The sequence below is a fragment of the Pleurodeles waltl genome, chromosome 3_1 (assembly GCF_031143425.1).
Source record: "Pleurodeles waltl isolate 20211129_DDA chromosome 3_1, aPleWal1.hap1.20221129, whole genome shotgun sequence".
Lineage (NCBI taxonomy): Eukaryota > Metazoa > Chordata > Amphibia > Caudata > Salamandridae > Pleurodeles > Pleurodeles waltl.
In genome coordinates, this window is record NC_090440.1 from 894,912,922 (window position 1) to 894,938,408 (window position 25,487).

Here is a 25,487-nt window from a genome sequence, read left to right on the forward strand (position 1 = left end):
GTGGGCGCCTTATTTAAGGAATGATGTTAGCCGGCGCTGCGGACTGGTCAGAGTAAAAAAAAAATGGCTCAAACCAAGCAGCACCGGCGTAGGGGAAAATGGGGGTTGTGCGTCAAAAATTGGTGCAAGTGAGGTTTGAGGCAAAAATAATGCCTCAAACCGGACTTGCACCATTTGTTGACGCACAACCCCCATTGAAATAACTCCTGTCTTAGCAAAGACAGGAGTCATGCCCCCTTGCCCAATGGCCATGCCCAGGGGACTTCTGTCCCCTGGGCATGGTCATTGGGCACAGTGGCATGCAGGGGCGGCAAATTAGGCCCCCCTATGCCACTTTAAAAAAATAAAAAATTACTTACCTCAACTTACCTGTACTTACCTGGGATGGGTCCCCCATCCATGGGTGTCCTCCAGGGGTGGGCAAGGGTGGAAGGGGGTGTCCCTGGGGGCAGGGAAGGGCACCTCTGGACTCCTTCCATGGTCAGATACCATGTAAGTGAGCCCACAGGTCCCTTAACGCCTGCCCTGACCCAGGCGTTAAAAAACGGCACACATCAGGCTGTGCACCATTTTTTAAGGCCCGCCCCCTCCTGTGCGTCAAAATGACGCAGGAGTATAAGACACACAGGCCATAAAGTCATTTTTTGGACAGGAACGCCTACCTTGCATGTCATTAACACAAGGCAGTTTCCCACATCCAAAAAATGATGCACACAGAGGAATTTTGATGTCCGCGGGCTCCGGCGTCAAAGTTTAAATATGGTTCACGGTTTGCGCAGAATGTGCGTCAAAATGTTTGACGCACATTTGGCGCAAACAGAGTATAAATATGCCCCTAAGACTGATAGCCCTCTAGTTGTTCTTTAGAACACTTTGGGAGGATGCAGTAGAGCACAAGAGAGTCATGAACTGGCAGTCTGCTCCTTTTGGAAGTACATGAATTACTGAGAATGTCGCACTCATATGGCTGAGAAAGATAGTGTGATTTTACAGAAAATAAACTCTCATTCCAGCTTTTGGAGCACCTTTCATAACCTCTATGAGAAAATCATGAGAAAACAGTTTTCTCTCAAACATAATTCACGAAATCTCAGCATGGTAACATCACCTTAGAATATGTCACAATTACAAATATTAGTATGGTACCATCAACAAATTATTTATATTGTAACCAAAATCTGTTATCACCTGTTAGAAATTGGGTCTCTAGTTGGCCAAGGTATGCACCCTGTCCAAGTAGGGACGACAATCCTAGTCAGGGTAAGTCACAACACAACCCAAATTATCCTGTGTTCACCCTCTGGTAGCCAGAGCAGGCAGGCTTAACTTCGAAGGAAATGTGTAAAGTATTTGTGCAATAACTCATACAGGAACGCAGTGAAAACACCACAAAAATACACCACACAGGTTTAGAAAAATAGATATTTATATGAATAAAAAAAGATCAAAACAACATAAATCCAGTATGCACAAATTGAGATATCACTTCTTAAAGGTTTAAAAGAGTCTCAATCCTTAAGAATAAGTGGCTGTATCCTTATAACATACAGTAGCTGGGATGCGCCAAAAAAAACGACGCACGGGGTCGCAGCACAGACGATGCATTGTTTCTTTCCATGCTGCAAGGTAATGCACTGATTTCCAGGAGTGCAGCCTTAGTTCCTCACTGCGATGAGGGGTTATTTTGACACCCAGGGATGATGCATTGAAAGCTCTTGACATGCTGGTAGAAGGAGCAGGTGCTGTGTGGATCTGCCAGGCGTTACAGTGAGTTTTCCACCGCGAGGTAGGCTCTGCATCTGATTTACAGGCGTGAAGATGGCACTGCGGCATTTTGGTCAGTGGTGCAGCCATTTTCCAGCCACAATGCAGGCATTGCGTCAATTTCTGCAAGTTTTGCATCGATTTTCTGACACACAAGGATTTCCTGAAGGGCTGAAGTTTTTGTTGGGCCTGATACTTCTGAAACAGGAGAGAAGATAAATCCAAGCCCTTGGAGAGCACTTTAGGAGGAAGGTAGCATCCTTCCAGCAGAGTGAGGAGCACCAGGCAGCAGGACAACAAGCAGTAAATCAGCCCTTCAGCAAAGCAGGCCTGATGAGTCCTTTCGGCAGCCAGGCAGTCTCTCTGACAGAGTACTGGTGTAGGTGCAGAAGTGTCTGATTTGGTGGGGTCAGAGACCAAGTTTATATACCCAAAAATGCCTTTGAAGTGGGGGAAACTTCAAAGAGTGGTTTTGAAGTGTACAAGTTCCCCTTTGAGCCCAGTCCTGTCTCTCAGGATCCCTGTGGGTTTTATCAGTCCTTTGTGTGAGGGCAGGCCACTGGCCTTTGAAGTGTAAGAGAGAGTCCCCCCACCCATCCTGCCCAGGGAGACCCATTCAGTATGCCGATGAATGCAGATGTGACTGAGTATCCTGTGTTTATCTGGGTGTAATACACAAGGGGAGCTATCAAGCAGCCCATACCAGACATGGATTGGAGACAGGGGTGTAAGACACAGATGGCAGTAAGTGCAGAGAAATGCCCACCTTCTATAAGTGCCCACTCTAGAAACTCACCTATAAACAAAAATCATTAATAAAAATCAGCATAATAAGTTTAGAAAAGAAAACACATAGGGGGTCATTCTGACCCCGGCGGTCTCAGACCGCCCGGGCCAGGGTCGGCGGGAGCACCGCCGACAGACCGGCGGTGCCCCGCAGGGCATTCTGACCGCGGCGCTTTGGCCGCGGTCTGTGCAGGAAAACCGGCGGTCTCCCGCCGGTTTTCCGCTGCCCGTCAGAATCCTCCAAGGCGGCTCAGCTTGGGGATTCTGACACCCCCTACCGCCATCCTGTTCCTGGCGGTTCGCCCGCCAGGAACAGGATGGCGGTAGGGGGTGTCGCGGGGCCCCTGGGGGCCCCTGCAGTGCCCATGCCAATGGCATGGGCACTGCAGGGGCCCCCGTAAGAGGGCCCCGCTTGTATTTCACTGTCTGCATAGCAGACAGTGAAATACGCGACGGGTGCAGTAGCACCCGTCGCACCTTCCCACTCCGCCGGCTCGATTACGAGCCGGCTTCATGGTGGGAAGGTCGTTTTCCCCTGGGCTGGCGGGCGGCCTTTTGGAGGCCGCCCGCCAGCCCAGGGGAAAACTCAAAATACCCGCCGCGGTCTTCCGACCGCGGTACGGTATTTTGGCGGCTCCCGCCGGGCGCGCGGTGACCGCGCCCGGCGGGAGTCAGAATGACCCCCATAATGTATTACTAATATATAACAATTAGATCACATCCAAGAGTCTAAACCACCCCCATCATAACCTAAAAATTATACAGGACAGAATAAAGTGCTCAGAATGAAGTGCACGTGATAGTAAGAAAAAGAGGACAGAAAAGGTCCATCCAATCAATAGATAGATTCACAAACAAACATGGAGCCTGTTGTCTCAACTTTCTCCGCATTGAATCATTAAGACAGGAAATAATCAATCCTCATAAATTGTCCAAACAAATTATTGCATCCAGGCTCAAAAAATTATCATCGACCTTTCGACCCATCCAAATCACGGGCTTAATCTGGGCTCGCATCAGGGTCTTCTTCAGGACTAGAACGATAGGGGTCTAATCAAAACAATCACAAAAAACAAAAATCAAACTCAATACACCTAAACATCATAATTATGCTGCTGCAACACCATTAAAAACAATTCTTACATGATCAAAAATTTTTATACCAAGCCTCCGTCCACATAACGCCACACATCACATCTAAAAACATACCAAATCAAATTAATAACTGCAACACCAAACCACCAATTGTTACTAAATCAACTAACACAAATCACAATCTTACCAAAAGTATCACCAAATGGTCCTCTTTATATTCTCATTGAAGTCGTTTAAATTCACAATATCTCCCTGAGAATAAACATAATTCCATCATCAGTAATAGAGAATCAACACTCTCCTATGTGACAGCCCTAATTTCACAAACCCACTATTCCAACATTTGGAATAAACATAATTCCATCATCAGTAATAGTGAACCAGCTCTCTTCTATGTGACAGACCTAATTTCACAAACCCATTATTCCAACATTTGGATGTGATCTAATTGTTATATATTAATACTACATTATGGCGGTCATTCCAACCGCGGCGGGCGGCAGTAGCCGCCCGCCTGGCTGGAACCGCCGAATGACCGCACTGCGGTCAAAAGACCGCGGCGGCCATTCTGGCTTTCCCGCTGGGCCGGCGGGCGACCGCCAAAAGGCCGCCCGCCGGCCCAGCGGGAAAGACCCAGCAACGATGAAGCCGGCTCCGAATGGAGCCGGCGGAGTTGCTGGGGTGCGACGGGTGCAGTGGCACCCGTCGCGATTTTCAGTGTCTGCAAAGCAGACACTGAAAATCATTATGGGGCCCTGTTAGGGGGCCCCACGACACCCGTTCCCGCCATCCTGTTCCTGGCGGTAACAACCGCCAGGAACGGGATGGGGGGAAGGGGGTCGGAATCCCCATGGCGGATTCCCTGGGCCAGGGGAAAACCGGCGGGAAACCGCCGGTTCCCCTTTTCTGACCGCGGCTTTACCGCCGTGGTCAGAATGGCCCAGGAAGCACCGCCAGCCTGTTGGCGGTGCTTCTGCGGTCATTTGGGTCAGAATGACCCCCTATGTGTTTTCTCTTCTAAACTTATTATGCTGCTTTTTATTATTTTCTTTTGATTATAGGTGAGTTTCTAGAGTGGGCACTGTAGTCTTTTGATAATTTTCACCCAGCCCATTCTGGTTTTTTTTGGGTTACCCTCTGTGGTTAGTAATATACACCTTCTATAAGTGGCATTTCTGAAATAGTAATATTAAATCCAACTTAACTGGTAAGCAGAAATTTCTATTACCATTTTGGTCATACTAAACATGACAGGGCTACTCCTTCCAGATCAGAATCTACCACTTGAAAGAATATGAGGGCAGTTCTAATGCTAGTCTATAAGAGTAACAGGCCTCATAGTGGTGGGAAATGAATTTGTGAGTTTTCACTACCAAGACAGGTAAAACACATAGGTCCTCATTACAACCCTTTTGGTGAATCCCACTTACAGTCGTGCTGACGGCCGTCAAGATACCGTGGTCGTAGCGGAAATCCGCTACTGGTATTACGACCTACATCTCGTAATCCTCCACAATACAGACACCCACACAAGTCGGCCACACCAAAGGTCAGTGATAAAGTGGCGATAGCAAAACCTACACTGTCACGCCAACAGAACTACACCCACACTATCACGACCCACAACTCAACGCGGCGGTCATTCAACCGCAGTAATCCATTGGCGGTACACACCACTGCGCTCAAAATACACACACATTTACAAAACACAACCACATTGGACAATTCAAAATACACACACCTGATACACATACACACACCACACCCACGCACTCACACCACTATAAAACACACACCCACATTACCCACAACCCCTTATAACAAATTTTTTGGAAGAAGCAGAGAGAGAGAGAATAGCAAACACAACACCAGCATCCACAGGCACACAACACCATCACTTATATACCATCCACGCACATCAAAGAAACACACCAACACAACACATCACACAGCACAACAAACATCACCTCACACATCACCCACACCACATTATGGCACCTCAAAGACACCCCAGGTTTTCTTAGGAGGAGCTCACGGTCATGGTGGAGGAAACCAGGTGCAGCAGATGTCCATTGCAAGGAAGATGGAGCTATGGGGGAGAATTGTCGACAGGGTCTACGCAGTGGGATAGCATCCAAGAACATGGGATGACATCAGGAAGAGGTGGAACGACCTACAGGGGAAGGTGCATTCTGTGGTAGCAAGACACCAGGTAGCAGTACAGAGCACTGGCGGTGGACCCCCACAACTAACAACATGGGAGTAGCAAGTCTTGGCAATCATACATCCTGAGGGCCTTGCAGGAGGACTGGACTCTGGTAAGTCAAATCTTTACTACTATATCCCCCCACCGTACCTGCATGCTATCACAAACTCCTAGCCCAACCCTCACACCCATCACCCCAACACCCCACAGATACCCCACTATCACAATCCACACATCCCAAAACCACGGCCTGCATGTTACACCAATGCATGGACACCCATCACCAAAGCATGTCCAGTACAGATATTCACCCAGGCCCCAAAATCACCAATCACACAAGGGCAAAGAAAATAAGCCAAGCACAGGAGTAGAGGGTAACTCACCCATTGCACAAGATGGCACACACAGATACAATAACTATGCATTTACACCCCAACAGGACCCCTACCCAACGTCACGGGACAGGAGGGTCCAGACATATCCAGTCCCCCCACAGAAGAGGCCCACAGTGACGACAACAGCTCTTCACACCTGGATCCAGATGACCAGCCTGGCCCATCAGGGACCTCAGAACAGTCGGTTCCCCTGCCACTGCCACAAACCACCACTGAACCTCCCCCCTTAGGAAACACCACCACAGCACCCGCCCAGCGGGCCCATCCTTCTGGCCCCAGGACATGTCAATCAGCAGTGTGTCCACCACTACAGGGACCCCAGGCAAACCCACCAACCGAAGACAATCAGGGACCTGGGGTCAGTGGCAGTGGGCACACGGTTCAGGGGACAGAGGCACAGGATAACAGGGAAGCTGGGAGGACTGCTGTGCAACAGGGGGAGGACAGGCCCAGAGAACCCACTCTCCACGAGGCACTCTCCAACAACATGGGAGCATACCACAATTCCCAGGAGACTATGGGCACCGTACTGGCCAAGTTTCAGGAGACCCAGCGGCTGCAGGAGGAACAGTACCTGGGGATCAGGGAGGACTTGAAGTCCATTAACAACACCCTGGTCAGCATTGCAGGGGTGCTGGCAGACATGGCCAACACCATGAGGGACACAGTGGCACACCAACAGGCCCCTGACAATAGCCTGAACGATAAACAGCCTCCTACCTCTGCTGGCACTAGTGGACAGGGGGTCCCGCCACAGGACCAACAGGCCACCAGCACCCGACCCCCTGCAGAAGGAGAACCAGCCCGCAAACAGTCCCTGAGATCCTGGAACAAGACAAAGAACATTGCCAAGACCCCCGCCAGGAAATAAGACTCTCCTGGTTGTCACCCTTCTGTCCCACTATGTCACCTTGACAACCTTGAACTGCCATTACTCCACTTCCTATATCCCCTTGAACAATGCACCTGTGATACCAATAGACTGGACTCCACCATGGACATTCCTCCACCGTCACCTCAGCCCATTGCACAGCCCTCTCCACTTATTAGTACAGAAATAAACACCCTTGAATCACAAATCAAACTGGAGTCAGTCTGTACTTTCACAAATGTGTTATTGCAACGTGTCCGAAAAATAGCAATGTCAATGTTCATTTTCACATACCAATGTTCGACAGTTGTTGGGCAGCAGTAAACATAGCGGAAGGCAGAAAGTGGCACTCAGATCTGTGAAATGGAAAGCCAAAGTGAACTGTCAGGGTCCATACACAGAGGTAAAAAGGCAGAATCATTCAATTTCCTACAGTAGTATGATATGAGAGGAGCAGTTCCAGTCTCTTACCTGTGTCTCACTGGACGTATTCCATGATGAAGTTGTTTCGGTTGACTATATCTTCTTCTTTGGCCTCCTCTTCTTCACTGTCCACAGGCTCCACAGCTGCCACAAGACCAACATCAGGCCCATCCTCCGGCAGAAAAGGCATCTGGTGTTGCAAAGCCAGGTTTTGCAACATACAGCAGGCCACGATGATCTGGCACACCTTCTTTGGTGAGTAGTATAGGGAGCCACCTGTCAGATAGAGGCACCGGAACCTGGCCTTCAGGATGCCGAAAGTCTGCTATATTATCCTCCTAGTTCACCCATGTGTCTCATTGTAGCGTTCCTCTGCCCTTGTCCTTGGATTCCTCACTGGGGCCAGTAGCCATGACAGGTTGGGGTAACCAGAGTCACCTGCAAATATCGAGGGACAACTGTTAGACACACATCAACCCTTAGGGACTCTTACATACCCAGACACATTTTCAAACTGTGTTGGGACCTTGGGCTCACCTATTAACCACACGAGGTGCCTCTGGAGTTGCCCCTTCACATAAGAGATGCTGCTATTCCTCAAAATGTAAGCGTCTTGCACAGAGCCAGGATACTTGGCATTCACATGGGAGATGTACTGGTCTGCCAAACACACCATCTGCACATTCATGGGATGGTAGCTTTTGCGGTTTCTGTACACCTGTTCATTCCTGCGGGGGGACAAATGCCACATGTGTACCATCAATTGCACCAATGATGTTGGGGATATGTCCCAGGGCATAGAAGTCACCTTTCACTGTGGGCAAATCCTCCACCTGAGGGAAAACGATGTAGTTGCGCATGTGTTTCAGCAGGGCAGACAACACTCTGGACAACACGTTAGAGAACATTGGCTGTGACATCCCTGATGCCATGGCCACTGTTGTTTGAAAGGAACCACTGGCCAGGAAATGGAGTACTGACAGGACCTGCACTAGAGAGGGGATTCCTGTGGGATGGCGGATAGCTGACATAAGGTCTGGCTCCAACTGGGCACACAGTTCATGGATTGTGGCACGATCAAGTCTGTAGGTGATAATGATGTGTCTGTCTTCCATTGGCGACAGGTCCACCAGGGGTCTGTATACCGGAGGATGACGCCATCTCATCATCTGCCCCAGCGGATGTGCCCTATGGAGGAGAAGGGTGAGCAGAGGGTCATACACCACATAGGTTTCACAAGGGTGTTTAGAACAATTGTGATGTAATCGGTGTGTTGCGCTGTATGTCCGTATTCCTGCACAAAAGTGATGTGACGCAGTTATTTGCACTGCCATGAGGCCCCCTGAAATGGCGGCTGCCTGACCTGTAAGGAGGGACAAGGGGAAATGAGGTAACTGCGCTGGCGTTGTGCAGCATTGCGGTAGGCGGATGGAGACCGCAGCGCAATTCAGCATTGGTTCTCAGTGGCCCTTATGGGTTCCAGGAGCCAATGGCGATGTACACCGGTGGTGACGGTACACACCGCCACGGACGTGACCGCCATTTTCTATCTGTTCACTCACTTGATACCTGACCTTCAACAGGAGAGGACCTACACTGCAAGTGCTGCTGTGACCTGAGTCTGGAAGTGACAATGGCTACAGTGTCTGGGGAAAGGGCCCCTGCCTTCACCACAGAGGAGTTGGACAACCTGGTGGCTGGGGTCCTCCCCCAGTACTCGCTACTCTACGGTCCTCCAGACAAACAGGTGAGTACACTATGAGCATGATGGATGGGACATGAATGTATGGAGTGGCGTGGATGGAAGATACAGGGGTTTGGGCAGAGGCCAGCATGTGAGGATGGTCAGTGTATGTGTTTCTGGGCCAGGGTGTGAGGTTGTGGCCAATGAGTAAGAAGAACCGGACGGGGTAGTAAAATCCATTCTTACTTCACTTTTCCTCTAGGTCAGCGCCCACCAGAAGAAGGGTATTTGGCGTGCCATTGCCAAGGAAGTGCGGAGCCTGGTGGTCTACAATAGACAGAGCACCCACTGCCACAAAAGACAGGAGGACCTGCGCCGATGGAGCAAGAAGACGGCGGAGGCCCAGCTGGGGATGGTCTCCCAATGTGGAAGGGGTGCCTTTCGCACCATGACCCCCCTGATGTACCGGATCCTGGTGGTGGCATATCCTGAGTTGGATGGGCTCTTGAGGGCATCACAGCAGCCACAAGGGGTTGAGTACAGTCTCATTCAGCTGACTCTACACACTTTATGAGGTTTCTGGGTGGGGGAAGTGGGCTGTGGGCTCCCCTAGGCCAGGGCAAACGTGCCAGGGAAGATCCATTGTTAGGCAAGCTCAGTGGCACTCCAACCCCAAAAGTGGTAGAGACCCTCTACACCTAGTCAGGCTCCTGTGGGTTCCAGGTGTTCATCAAATGGGTCTAGGCACAGTCCTCCATGGGCATGTGATTTTCCCCTGAACTGTTAGTGCATGGCCTAGTGCATAGTGCTGCTCCCTGTGTGTTGTGTCCACCAACGGTGGTGTTGTTGCAGGCATTGACCATGTGCCTCTTCTGTCTTTCCTCCCCTTTTTGTTTTGTCACCCTGTCCTTGTGCGCATTAGCATCATCTGGCGGAGGAGCATTGGCACCGGAGCAGGAGGGAGCTGCAACCCACATGGCCCAGGAGGGTGAATGTAAGGAGTCTGAGGGCACCAGTGGGTTGGAGGGCGAGGGGAGCTCCACTACGGGGACAGGAGGAGACCCCAGTGACAGCGACTCCTCCTCTGAAGGGAGCTCCCTTGTGGTGGCAGGCACCTCTGTGCCCACAGCATCAACAGGTACAGCCACCACCCCCCTACCAGCACTGCCCTCCCAGCAGCCCCTCAGCGCGTTTCCCGCACCTGCTCACCCAGGAGGGTGGGCATCACCTTCACCCGAGGCACCTCAAGCCCTGCCCCAATCAGCCCTGCTGCCCTCAGTGAGGAGGCTATTGACCTCCTGAGATCCCTCACTGTTGGGCAATCAACCATTCTGAATACCATCCACGGTGTTGAGAGGCATTTGCCGCAAACAAATGTATACCTGGAGGGCATTCATTCTGTTGTAGCAGCCCAACAGAGAGCATTTCAGGCTCTGGCCTCAGCACTGATGGCAGCCATTGTCCCTGTGTCCAGCCTCCCCCCTCCAACTTCCACTACCCAGACCCAAACCCCTTCTACTTCAGCCTATCCCAAGCACACCATCAGACCAGCATGCACACTCATCAACACACAAGAGTGGACATGGCAAAACATAAGCACCAAACATCCCACAGGCACTCACACAAGCACCATCCCCATGCAGACACACCAACATCCACTTCCTCCACTGTGTCCCCCTCCTCCACGTACTCCTCCTCCCTCCCAGTCTCGTCTCCACTCACACCTGCATGCACTACATCCTAAGCCATACCTCTATCACCAGCATGCCCATCACCACACACTGCTCACGTGCAATCATAACCCCACTACTATTTACACGTCTCCTGTGTCCTCTCCCAGTGTGTCTGTGAGCCCTCCTCCCAAAGTACACAAACGCAGGCACACACCCACTCAATAGCCATCCACCTCACAACAGCCTCCAGCCCATGTACCGTCACCCAAACTCAGAAGACGTACAGCTCCTACAACCACTACCTCTTCCTCAACTCCCAAACCCTCTCCAAATTCCCATCCCATTGTGTCTAAAAAACTTTTCCTCGCTAACATCGACCTCTTCCCTGCACCTCCCCCCTGTCCTTCCCCTAGGGCCAGGATGTCCAGATCGCAGCCCAGCACCTCAGCCACGAAATCCTCGAGCACTGTGGTCCCTGCAATTCCAGGAACACCAGGGGTGGAACCCATCAGGGCTGCCAGTGTGCCACCTAGTGAGGCCAAGGATCACCCTATTCCCCCACCTGCCAAGGTAAAGAAGGGGCCCACATGCTGTAGGGAAAAGCCGCACCAACCACCCAGCAAGGCCTCCTCCAAGACAAAAGAGGACAGTGCCAAGGTCCCAGCAGCGACTTCCGAGGTGGGGAAGGGACACAAGGCTAAAGGGAAGTCAGCTCAGGGCACGGAGCCTCCGGATGAGGGACTGGTGTCACGCCTTGTGCGAGACAGAACAGCAACCTGTACGGCAGTGTTCACCGCCGCAACTACTGCTACCTTCACCGCCACCTGCACCGCCACCTGCACGTCTGCTGCCTCTGCTACAGTCCCCAGCATCATCCCCAGTGGGCAGCCGTCCGAGGCTGCAGGAGACGTCCTGCTGTCTCCCTCCACAGGTGCTGACACATGCACCACCAGTAGCATCTCCGCTGCTGACACCGCCGCAACCACCACCACCTGCCCCGCGACGTGCTCAGACAGTGCCACCACAGCCAACATGAACATCATCCCTAGTGGGCAGTCGTCCAAGGCTGCAGGAGAAGTCCAGGACCCTGCACAGAGTACATGAGGCACCACAATCAATACTGGCAGTACCAGCAGTTGGCAGGCTAAGTCGCCGCAGAGTGGAGTGTGTCTCTGCCACCATGGAGTATCATGCTACCTGTTCCCAGAAAATCTCCTGTCTCTGACACCCAGGTGAGGGAATGGGAACTGCCACACACCATGTGCAGCGCTCTGGGCACCAAGCCCCGTCCAGAACCAGTGGAGAACAGCATCCACTACCCCAGTCCTTGGCAGGATGAAGCACTCTGGGCACAAAGCCCCCCCAGAACCAGTGGAGAACAGCATCCACTACCCCAGTCCTTGGCAGGATGAAGCACTCTGGGCACTAAACCCCCTCCAGAACCAGTGGAGAACAGCATCCACTACCTCAGTCCTTGGCAGGATGAAGCACTCTGGGCACAAAGGCCCCTCCAGAACCAGTGGAGAAAAACATCCACTAGAGAGACTGTGGCTTTGCACTGCCCAGGACCAATCAGTGGGCAAACCACCCACTTGGGAGACTTGTGAGTCTGTGGACTTGCACTCCCCAGGACAAATCAGTGGGCAAACCACCCACTTGAGAGACTTGTGAGACTGTGGCTTTGCAGTCCCCAGGACCAATCAGTGTGCAAACCACCCACTTGAGAGACTTGTAAGACTGTGGCCTTGCACTCCCCAGGAGCAAGCAGAGGGCATGGAGCCCCCTCGTGCAGCAGTGGTGTCGTCCCATCATCCGGCTGATGTGCCCCCCCTCCCCTTCCCCCTGAGGTGCCTGTGTGATTTCGTCCTGATGCCCCTGCAGTGTTCTCTCTGTTTTGAGGCAGGTATCATGTTTGGGCTTCGCCCATGCATTTTGGAACCACTGGTCCACTGACAATTAATGGAACACTATCCAGACTTGTGTAGTTGCTGTACATATTTGTATATATTGATCTTGGTCTTGATTCCATTTTTTTTTACCGCCGGCCTGTTGGCGGTATTACCGCCGCTTTAACACCAACCGGCAGGGTTGTAATGAGGGCGATAGTGTCCTGCTTTTTACCTATATAGCACCCTGCCCTTTGGCTTACTTAGGGCCTACCTTCGGGGTGCATTATATGTAGAAAAGAGGAGTTTAAGGCTTGGCAAGTAGTTGCAAATCCCAAGTCAAAGTGGCAGTGAAACTGCACACAGGCCTTGACATGGCAGGCCTGAGACATGGTTGAGGGGCTACTTATGTGGGTGGCACAATCAGTGCTGCAGGCCCACTGGGCACATGCAGTGTACTTTACTAGGGACTGACAAGTAAATGAAATATGGCAATTGGGTTTGAGCCAATGTTACCATGTTTTTAGGGAGAGAGGACACGCACTTAAGCACTGGTTAGCAGTGGTAAAGTGCCCAGAGTCTTAAAGCCAATAAAAATGAAATCAGAAAAAGAGGACGAGAAAGTCAAAAAATTGGGGTGACCCTTCAGTGAGGGACATTTTCCAGCATCATCCTTAATATGATCTCCTTTTTATGACCCTCAAATCCTGAAATTCACTACAATGCATTTCAATAAGGTACTATTATGTATATTGGCCCTGTTGTGTAGCAATTTTAGTTATAGCTCCATGCACATTACTTTAACACACTAGGCCGCTGTGCACTTTAACCTAGATATATTTTATTCAGCTTTGCATTATTATTATTACAATAACCATTTTTACGGTCTTGTTTTATTTTCATCTATCTAACTGTTTTTGCCTAGGCCAGCACTCTGTTGTCAAACAAGACATTCTTGATCACTCTGTGCTTCATTCAAGGCTGCAGTTCGGTACATTGCCGGTGAACGTGGTAGAAGTTTAGTCTCCAACATTTGTAGAAAATACACATCCTTACGTAGGGAAATTTTCTCAAAACATCAGCTGTGTTATTAGATAAACACCTCCTTGTCCCTTACACGCTAGAGGGAGATTCCAGCCAGCGAACCACGACTGTGTGCTGATTGCTGAATGCTTTGCTACAGATGCTAACGCAGACCACAGGCCTTTGCTCAGGTATGGGGGTTGATGTGTTCCCAGGGGAACCTGAAAGGCAGAATTAGAGCTTAACATGCTGTGCTCAAATTGCAACATGGGTAGGAAATAGTCCATTGATCAAAGTGACAATGTGATAGCGTTGTTTTTGTGCTTCACTCTTCTCGTCACAATTTTAATACTGTCATGTTGTGTCGTCCTGGTTATTGCAGCACACGCTTTGCCATCTAAGATGCAGTTGTTTTATTAAACTTATTATTGAAACATATGCTACTTCTGTTTTTCATTTATATATGAGACTAAGTTGTAAATGAGAGAACCGAATGCGACCTGAGTGACCACGACTTCTCTGAGAAGCCTAGTATGTCATGCGCTCGGCTGCCCAATCATTACTATCCTTTGGTAGAGATGAGGCACTGCTAGTTAGCTGGAGCAAAACCCAGATTAGAGCGACAGGTGTTACGCGCAGTGGGTTAGACTCAGTCTCCCACACTGCGGACGATTCTGCTGCTCAAAATCCAGTAGTCTCATTAGAATAATGAGAGCTTCCGCGACAGCCCCAAGCTGGCTACCAACACTTCCTGGTTGAAGTGCTGACAGCCAATCAGATCTCACCATGAGATCTGTGCTTAGGTGCTGGCCAGATATTGATTTGAATTTCCTCGAATAGCTCAAAAACTACTAAACAAATTTACACAAATAAAAAAATAAGAGTGTTCTCCTGACAAAAAGCTACCTTTCTGCAAAATTTGGTGTAAGTCCGTCCAACGGCTCATGCTGTAGTTGTGTTCAGAATCCCTATGGGGTTTAAAATGTGAAACATACTTTTTCTCAGCCCCACCGTGACATATCACCCCGAAACTTCCCCATTACAACAAGATTCTCTGAAATACTTTTTGGGGGAAATTTCATGACGATTTGTCAAATGACACCAAAGATGTAGACAAGTCAAACAATTCCTTTTTAATGGAAACATGGTCCTAAATATAACTACCTGTTGGCAACCACCAGTAGGATATATATATATATACACACACACATACATACAATACATACAGGAACATTACAGTACAGAAAAAGAATTTTAGAAAACATGGAAATTCCCTCACAAAAATCACAAGTTACAGGGGAGTTATATGTCATGATTGCTGTAATATTTGGTGTAATTAGCAATGCATGGCGAGGGTGTGAGTTATAATTACCTTAGGACATGAGTTATAGTTACTTGCAATAACTATAACTATACCTATCACTGGCCTTTGGCCATGCGCACCAGGATTTGACAGCAGGGTGTGGCCTGCGGCCACACCCTGTAGCCAACCCCTATAACCATCCAACCCTGCACCGCACATGGCATTTTGGCCATTCGCAGTAGGGGTTGGTCGAAAGGCCTGGCTACAGGCCTGGCCCTGCAGCCAATCCCTTCTAACCATCCCACCCTAAGAAAGAGAGAGAGAGAAAGTGAGAGATAGAGAGGAAGATTGATTTAGAGAAAGTTTTGGTAGAGGGTAATTGGGAAAGAGACAGACAGAGAGATAAAGCTTTTTTAGGCTTTGATGAATGATGTACTTAGAATTAGATATTTATAGACAAATTGAAAAGAAAAATGTTTTTTGTCAATTAAAAAGAGTGAGATCACCTTTCAATATGTAACTTAAATATTTATAGTTGAGAAAAGAAACTAAAACACAGAAAATGACTACTGACTCACCTAGACTAGGACTCTTAACCTTCAGTGTGCATGTCTGAGACCTTTACCACTAGGACAGAGGTAACACCTTTATGTGCAGTGTCCAGACTTAACTATGACATTCAACCCACAGATTTGAGGGGAAAAAGATATCAGTGTTCCATCACTAGGACTGTTTAACAATCAAAACACTAGAAAATAAACAGACACACTGTCATGAGATACTAGGATTTGAACCTCCAACCTAGTGACATTCCAAGAGCTTTGTTATTAGGCCAGAAGTGACCCTAGTCTCCTATCAATCAAAACATAACTATAATATTTGTGTGAAATCTCTCTTGCTCTCTCTTCCATCCCACTATGGTATGGAAAAGAAAGAGGGATAGTGACAGGACATGTCCTGGGGCAGCCATCATTGCTCCTATAAGCAGGGAGCTGCTTTAAATAGCAATTGCAATTGTGGGAGCAATGTTTTAATCTGTTTTCCTACAAGCATCCTTTAAGTGTAATTTTTAATTGGAAAAATATAGGAATATGGATTTTGGTGTCTCTGGACCAATAATTTAAAATCACAACTTATGGCGAAGTCAGTTTTTAAATTGTAAGTCTGAAAATATCACTTTTAGAAATTTGACTATTTCATACTTTACCCATTCAGTTCATATGCCTGTCTCTGAATACACATCTGAGTGGATGACAGCTGGGCTTTGTGCATTTCTGCTAGACAGTCACACACAAAGGGAGCTGGGGTGTGACATTTACATCCTGATGGCCTATCACCAGGTTGATGGGCCATTAACTGGCTTGATGGGGTGGAGCTTAGCACTGCCTCACTTACAAGTGAATAGGTCTATGCCTCTCCTGACATAAAGGGATGCATATCCCCCTGTAGGGTGTCTGGAGTCAAGGAAGGAATGGTAGGGCTCTTGTGATCTTCAAAAGCCTTTTTGAAGTCTGCCCCACCACAGTAAAGGCACATTTAGATATAAGTACTAGATACCAAACCCAACTAAATCAGAACTCTGCTGAAAGCAAGGATGTTCTCCCAGGAAGAAGGACTGCTGTGCTGCCAAAAGGGAATTCCACTCTCAACTGCATTGCTGTGTTGGCATTGTCCTTGTTGTGTGTTGTGCTGTAGTAGGGACTGCCACTCTGCTACTTGTGTTGCTGTGATGGCCTGCTGCTTCTTGCATGGAGTGAGAATGACTGGACCTGTTTTCGACATCCTTGAACTCAAGATTCTCCAAGGACTTGTTTGGTTGCCCCTTGTTCTCTGCTGTCTCAGGGACATCAAAGACTACCTGCAACTCTCCTGGTGCTGCTGGACTCTGCCATCTTTGAGTCCTACCCTTGCCTGAGGTTCACCACCTACTGTCCTATGCATCAGAAGTGGGTTCAGCAGATGCTTTTTGCAAAAACCGATGCATCGTGCCCTCAACATTGACGCTTTGCTCCATCAAAGGTACTGTTTCAGCAGACACTGCTTGGGTTCTGTAGCTGGCCTACCCTCCATTGTAGGCAGCCTGAACTGACCATTGTATATGCACTGGTCCCACGTGATCTCAAGTAACCTTTTGACCTCTAGTGACTTCTAAGCACTGTTTTCACATTTAGGGCCAGATGTAGCAACGTTTTTGCACATCGCAAACAGCGAATTTCGCTATTTGTGACATGCAAAAAGCACATTACGATGCCCAATCCCCATTTTGCGAGTCGGTAACCTGATTACCGACTCGCAAAACGGGACTGCGAGCCACAATTAGGAAGGAGTGTTCCCCTTCCTAATTGCGAGTCGCAGCGCAATGCTGCATTGCTTTGTTACTGCGAATGCCATGGCATGGAAAACATTTTTTCAGAGGAGGCAGTGGTCGTATGGACTACTGCCTGCTCTGAAAAAATGAAACGTAAATGTTTCATTTTTCCGTTTTGTAATGCATCTCATTTTCCTTTAAGGAAAACGGGCTGCATTACAAAAAAAAAAAAAAACTGCTTTGTTTAAAAGCAGTCACAGACATGGTGATCTGCTGTCTCCAGCAGGCCACCATCCCTGTGATGCTGCGATTCACAAGGGGGTTGCAAATTGTGACCCACCTCATTAATATTAATGAGGTGGGCCTTTGCAACCCCTTTGCGAGTTGCAGAGGGTGTCAGGGACACCATCCTGCATACTGAATTGCGAGTCGCAAATTGCGAGTCTCTCTGACTCGCAATTTGCGAGTAGCAATTCACGAATTACGTACATCTTGCCCTTAATCTTTAAAAATTCATATCTCAACTTCTTCTTATTGGAATTTTGTCGGTTTGATCTTGTTTTACTCAGATAAATATTCTCTATATTTCTAAACTGCTGTGGAGTCATGTCTTTCACTGTGTTACTGTAATTTAAGTGTTGCACAAATACTTCACACATTACCTCTTAAGTTAAGCCTGACTGCTCTGTGCTAAGCTACCAGAGGGTGAGCAAAGCACAGGTTAATTTAGAGAGTGTAACTTACTTACCCTGACTAGGATTGTGGGCCCTATGTGGGCAGGTTGCATTCCTCTGCCAACTGGAGACCCAATTTCTAAAATATATAAACACACACAAGAACATGCACATTTAAGCCTACGTAAAAATCGGGACAGTCCAACCATAAGTAAGGCTGAAGGCTTAATCCTACTTTAAGGCTGAAGGCTTAATCCTACTTTTATGTCTGGTTTGTCCCAGTGTTTGTAGCTCAAATTCTGGTCACCTTATACTGGTCTCATCCCTCAAGGACTGCTGTCCTTTTGGCTTAACGACCCTAGACCTCTTTAACAGCAAGAGACTCAAAGGGCCTCATTACGAGTTTGGTGGTTTGACAGTGAGACCGCCGCGGTTGTGGCCGCCAAAAGACTGTCTTATTGGCAGTCATCTGACCGGCATATTAAGAGTTACACAGCTCAGCCCTCCAAAAAAAAATCCACATTCCAGACATCACCAGGACACTGGAGAACGGAGAAAAGGTGGTCCGGCCAACAGCACCACCAGTCCGCCATAGATCCTCCGATCAAATTTCGATCCACAAATCACGAGAGCGGTTCTCCATGGTGGAAAACCATTGGCTGCGTGAACTGCGGAGGTCTGAAGTCATATCAGTCAGAAAACAATACCACATTGGATAGTTTGAATACCCCACACCTGACGCACATTCACACACTGACACACCTACACACTGCATTATAAAACACACCCCTACACAACCCACAATCCTTTGCAACCGAAATGCCACTCACAGCCAGAGACTAGAAAAAGATAGAAAGAACTAGCACGCATCCAACACTTGGACAACATACACAACACACAATTTTGTATCTCACACAATGCACAAAGAAAGTCACCCACTCACATAACAGCACCCACACCTCATCACAAAAAACTTACCAACACATTTCTCAATACCTAACAGTCTCTTCCACCACTACCATGTCCCCACGAAAATGTCCACATTTCACTGATGATAAAATGATGGTCATGGTGGACAAAATTGTCAGAATAGAGCCATTCCGTTTTGAGCACAGGTCGAACAAGCATCAATAGCCAGGAAAATGGAGTAGTGGCCAAGGATACTCAACAGGGTGAATTCTGTAGGCAGTTACCCACGCACAAGGGAGGACCTCAGGAGGAGATGGAATGATCTCAGACGGAAGGTACTTTCCATGGCTGCCAGGCACCTGCTGGCGGTCCTCAAGACTGGCGGTGGACCCCCACCTCCTCCTCCTACTTTCACATCATGGGAGGCATCCTGCATCCAGAGGGCCTGACAGGAATAGCTGGGCGAGTGGAATCTGGTAAATCACACCATTCATGTCACCAAAACGTTTTGTCTTGCATGCTCACTGATCACTTTTCCCTACCTCAGTGCCCAAACCACCCACCACCCCTTTGTACATATGTCTGAATACCCCTCTCTGGCATGCCACATGTGAACTAAAATCACCTGGGGCCACAGTGTTTGTGTATGGCATGTGGAGTTCAGAGACTAAGAGTACTACAACTCCCAGCAAGCACTGTCCACCTGTAAGACAAACACAACAGTGTCCTATATTTTAAAATGTCTTGCATGTGACACTAACAATCAATGTAACCCTTCCTGAACGCACCACTGCCTTACAGTCCATAACAATGACAGCAATTCTATGGACCACAACCAGTATTATTACAAGCTAAACACAGGTACTGCTGTGACCCCTACCAAACTGGCCTTTGAGAAAACCTTTCTGTCAATGTCATATTCTAACCAGGGGTGAAGGCTCAATGGGAAACTTGCAGTACATCCAAACAGAGGCCCAGGTTAAATAGTAACTCCCATATTGTGTGCCATCTCTATTACCATTGTGTATTGTCCAGCTGTCAATGGAATCAATGATGCTATACACATTACTAAGAGAAAACTGTACATTGCCATGTCTTTACACAGACAAGATATGAGGGTTTCAGCAGCCATCTAAACACCAACAAACTCTAAGAGCCTGGAGCATGGAGTATGCAATTCCAAATCTTTGGGTCCCACATTGCTCTAACCCAGATTTGATAGCAGCTGCCATTGGCATACCAGAAGACCAAGTAAAGGCAGTGTGTGCATGTCACATAGCATGTCTAGTTGTAAAAGTTAAACATCACTTGTTGCATCACTTACAGCAACTGTGTGTTCCACTTGTCCTACAGGTAACCTTGCCATTCTCAACATGGAGAAGACACCAGAGTCAGACACTAACCCTCTGGATGAAGGGCCCTGTGAGGAAAACAACCCCGGGATGTTTGGAAACTGAGGACGAAGCTGGCCCATCAGGGACACCTGGTCAGTCAACAACTGTGACCCTCACCCTGCTCATATAGACTTCTTCCAGCCCTGTTGCATCTGCATCACAGGTAACCATTCGCCCCTAAACCTGTGACTCAAGGACAGTGTCTTCCATCTTGTGCCCTTCAGTACATGTACCCGAGTCTCCTGTCGACACTCTTGACAATGATGGTCCTGCCACCAGTGAGAGTGGGTACACTGTGCCGGGGCACAGGTACGTGGGGGTAGGGGAATGGGAGGGATGGTGTGGCCCAGGGGATGGGGACTCCTAGGGACACAACTGACCAGGACACCATCTCCCAAGTCTTGAGAGCCTACTAACATTCCCAAGGCATGATGGGCCAGGTACTGACCATGATGGGGGAGATCTGACAGCTGCAGAGGGACAACCATCAGGAAGCGATGCAGCAGTGGCAGGCCCAAAATGCCATCCTGGCTTCTATTGCTGGGGTGCTGAGAGACACTCGCAATGAAACATCAGGCCCTTCTACATCTGTGGCTGCTAGTGAAATGGAGGCCCTGTGAGGGGAAGAGAGTACCTTAAACACCCCACCCTTTGGAGCAGAAGAACCCCCGCAAATGTGGACGTCCACCCAGACATCCAGGAGGAGCAGAGGCCAAGACCAAACTCACTGCTTGGAACTTAACCTCTACTGATTGGTTCCCCTTGTGTGGCACAAATACACCCTTTCGACTGTTCTGAAATGTATTTCCATGTCCCATGGTACTAGGACACTGGACTTGTGTTTCCAAATGGTGTAGCAGCTACCCTGATGAATTCATCCACCATGACTGAACCCTTCATTGTTATGTTTCTGTTCATTTAGTTTCATATCATTCATTTTGCTGTGCACTCCCCAATAAATACCACTCAACCACTGATCATGTGTTAGTGTGATTTATCAACCATATACAACTTTCATGTATGAAAGGTTTTTATCAAAATGTTACCCTCTAATGTAAAACATCTGTTGTGGTCATGACACATGTACTGTATTACCAGGAATCACATTGCATTGACAATGTATTATATACATGACACAACTCACTTGTATTGGAAATTCCAACATCTTTTTTTGAAGAATGCCAAATACAACATAGTGAAGTACTGCTGCTAACTTCAGACTTCTGAGGTTAGAGACATGTAATTTTTCAGTATCCCAGGAGTCAAACAGATTGGTTCAAGATATCATCAGCTAAAGCCTCATCACATACCAATACCACAGTTCCCAAATGACCATGCCCCATGAAACAGACAGAGGTCAGTACTAATGCCCCAGTCATGGAACTTCCCACTTACCATAGTCAGGTATCTGTAGGCTTACCACTCACCTATGTTAATCTTCAGACACATGCACAATAGTCTGCCAAGCGTAAATACAGTGACAACTATGTACAAGTTATCTCACATACAGCACAAAACGTTATGATGTTAGAGGGTCTGGATACCACATTACAACATGTGTCAGAGACATATGAACTCACACATGACACAGTTGGCCCCACCTCAAATACCAAACAGATCTTTACTGTGGAAAAGGACACTACCATCCCACTGTCCTGACAATCTAGGCATTGAACTCACACACCACAAATCTAATGCCAGAGAGTACCTGGTTTAATCCATGTTCATTTCACATGTCAGTCTGCAAATCCCATCTGCCTATGACACTGTCTAATATTGCTAAATGAGGGTGAGCCTAACAGTCAATCTGCAATCTCCAATTGGCAAACATAAGGTATAGGTCACATTGATACGTGTGCATTACACTGCCAAATCATATGTACATATGTTACTTTGATTGTGCATTGTGAAAACATTAGACTATGTACGTAACAGTCCTTAACACAGCTCCAAGTAACAATCTGAATGCATATCTGAGTCATGGGCTTTGGAGCCTCTTATGACCTATTTGAGGGTCATATATTAAGAACCTTATCTGCCATTCCTATCCTAACCACTACCCTACTGAATCACTTTTATTACATCACCATCACATACTTTGATTCAGTTAAAGTACTGATTGATGAGATCAGCCCTGATGTCTCCAGCTTCACCCTCATCATGCACATCTGCATTTCAACCCACATGATCTGGCTCCCCTTCATCTGATATGAATGATATCTGACGTCTCAGGGCGAGGTTGTGGAGCATGCAGCAGGCAACAACAATTTTACAAACCTTGTTGGGTGAGTAGAGTAGGGCCCCTCCAGACTTGCCAATGCTGTGAAATCTTGCCTTAGGGAGCCCAAAAGTCAGCTCCACAACACATCTTCTCATTCCGTGGGCCTCATTGAAGCGAACTTCACCTGGCATGGTTGGGCACCTCATTGGTGTCAACAACCAAGGATGGTTTGGGTAACCAGAATCCCCTGTAAGGTATGGTTACAACAGTCCAAACATTATTCTTGGACATCCACAAATATGCTAGCAAATAAAAGGTGCAGGCACACATTACAAATATGACTTACCAACCAGCCAAGCCCTCTCTGTGTATAGTCGTGTCATTAGCAGTGGTATATTGCTGTTCCCCATGATGAAGAAATCATGGACCACCCCAGGATACTTAGCACAAACTTGTGAAATGTAGAGGTCAGTCAAACAAACCACTTGGACGTTGATGAAGTGGAAGTTTTTCCTGTTCTGATATACCTGTTCATGGGCACTTGGGGGAACCAAGGCAACATGTTGCCATCTATGGCTCCAACCACATGTGGAACGTATCCCAAAAAATAAAAAGCAGCCTTTATATAGGCCAAATCCTCATGTTTAGGGAATCAGTTGTAGCTGTCCAGGTGTTTCAACAATGCAGAGTACAGCCTTCAAAACAACACTGAACATGGGCTGAGACATCCCTGCAGTTAGGGCCACTGTATTTTGAAAGGACCCAGTGGCCAATAAGTATATCACTGACATGACTTACACAAAGGGAGGTACGCAATCGGGATTACGAATGGCAGGCATCAGATCAGACTCCAACTGAAGACTGAGCTCCACGATTGTCCGCCAATCCAAGTGGTATATTTGGATAACATGTCATGCCTCTATTGTGTGCAGGTCTGCTAGTGGACGGTACACTGGAGGTTGTCTTGCTCTTCTCATGCCAGGATAACTATGTGGGACAACATCAGAAGGTTTGTGTATGACTCAATCTATACATCATAAATATGATAACACCAACGTCACTGATAACCCTACATTATCTCACACTAAACAGTGAAAATATTTGTACTCAGCACATACCTAGGCAAAATTTGCCTAAATACTGTTATCAGATCCCCCTTACCCCTAGCATGTTCTTTGAATTGAGAAACATGTCACTGGCTGCAAAAGTGACATCAACTTACTTAACAAGTGTAACATAGTTGATACACCTATACTATGTTCAGATCGTCATTACTCTGCTGACAATACTGTTTCATGTACATAACTCAGGACACTTCATTTTCACATCCTATACATATTACATGCACATTGCTACATGTTTGCATTAAGTCAGCATTTAACACATTATTACAACTACGAATCTTTGTCAATGTCACAACATTCAAAACCTTAACGTACATACATTAGCCTCAAAATGGCAGCTGCCTGACCTACTGCACTGGACATCAGGAAGTGACCTAACTCTGCCAGAGGATGTCGTCATGGTTTAGATGGTCACAACCGCGGTGGATATTGCCACTGGAACACATTGCTGCCTTTGGCAGACTTGGGCCAAGGGCGAAGTCTGCCAGTGGTGACAGTCCTGTATATGGCAGACATGACTGCCATCTCATGCTTCATGCCTCACCTGACTCCTGACAATGCTGCCACAAGACTTCCAGGATCTGAGTTGATGTGTACTGCCTCTGGGAGCAATCAAGCCTCTTCCTGCAGGCGATAGGGCGCCTGCCTTCTCGGCTGATCAGCTGGACACACTTGTAGAGGAGGTCCTACCCCTGTATGCATAGCTCTATGGTGCACCAGAGAAGAATGTAAGTGCTATGCAATGCCAATGTGTGAAATGTTGAATGTATGATTATGTTGATGAAATGTGGGGGAATCAAGGATTGGGATGATATGTGTGGGTAGATGGACATGTTCACCTGTACATAGATAGTTTTGGTACCTGATACATAGTAGGGAGTATGAGATGTATGTACCCTGAGACACAGAAATACTGTATACCATGATAAATTGAGGTGGTGTTAAAAATAGTTCTATACTTATACCATGTTTCAAGACATCCTTGTGGTCTGGTCATATGTTTCTAGCCAAGACCTTGTACTCGATAAGCATGCTGTATGCCTACCTCCACTTCACACATGGCCTGTCTGCAGATGGTCATTGCACATAGAAGGGGATGTTGGAAGAAGTGTTTGTATGGCGACTTGCACAAACTTTAGTTTCACCCTTCTTGTTATAAGATGGTGCATGTGGATATGACTTTATCCTCTTGCCTGTGTCAACTGTGTAGGTCAACGGCCACCAGAAAAAGAGGGTCTGGCGTGCCATCGCCAAGAAAGTGCAGTCTCTGCATACCCATAGCTGGTGAAGCACCCACTGTAAGAAGCAGTGGGAGGGCCTGAGATGCTGGGCCCAGAATACTGCAGAGGTCCAGCTGGGGATGTCCTCCCAAGGAGGAAGGGGTTCCCATCAGACCTTGAGCCCCCTAATGGTCCACATATTGGTGGTAGCCCACCTTGATTTGGATGGGCATTTGAGGGCTGCACAGCAGCCACAAGGGGGTAAGTACTGACTTAAAACATTTTCTTTCCTATTCCAGGTCAATGTATGAAGTGATAGAATCTAAACTGTGACAATATGATAAGTGCAAAGCATCAAAGATCTCCAAGGAACACATAGGTATAAATTCCTCAACATTGGTACACAGGTGTGCACATACAATCATGTATAAGGACATATTACTCTTCTATGTTATCCCTTTTGTACAAAAGCATACAATGATGCACATGTGACTGTGTCATGTGTGTACCACTATACTGCTATATAAA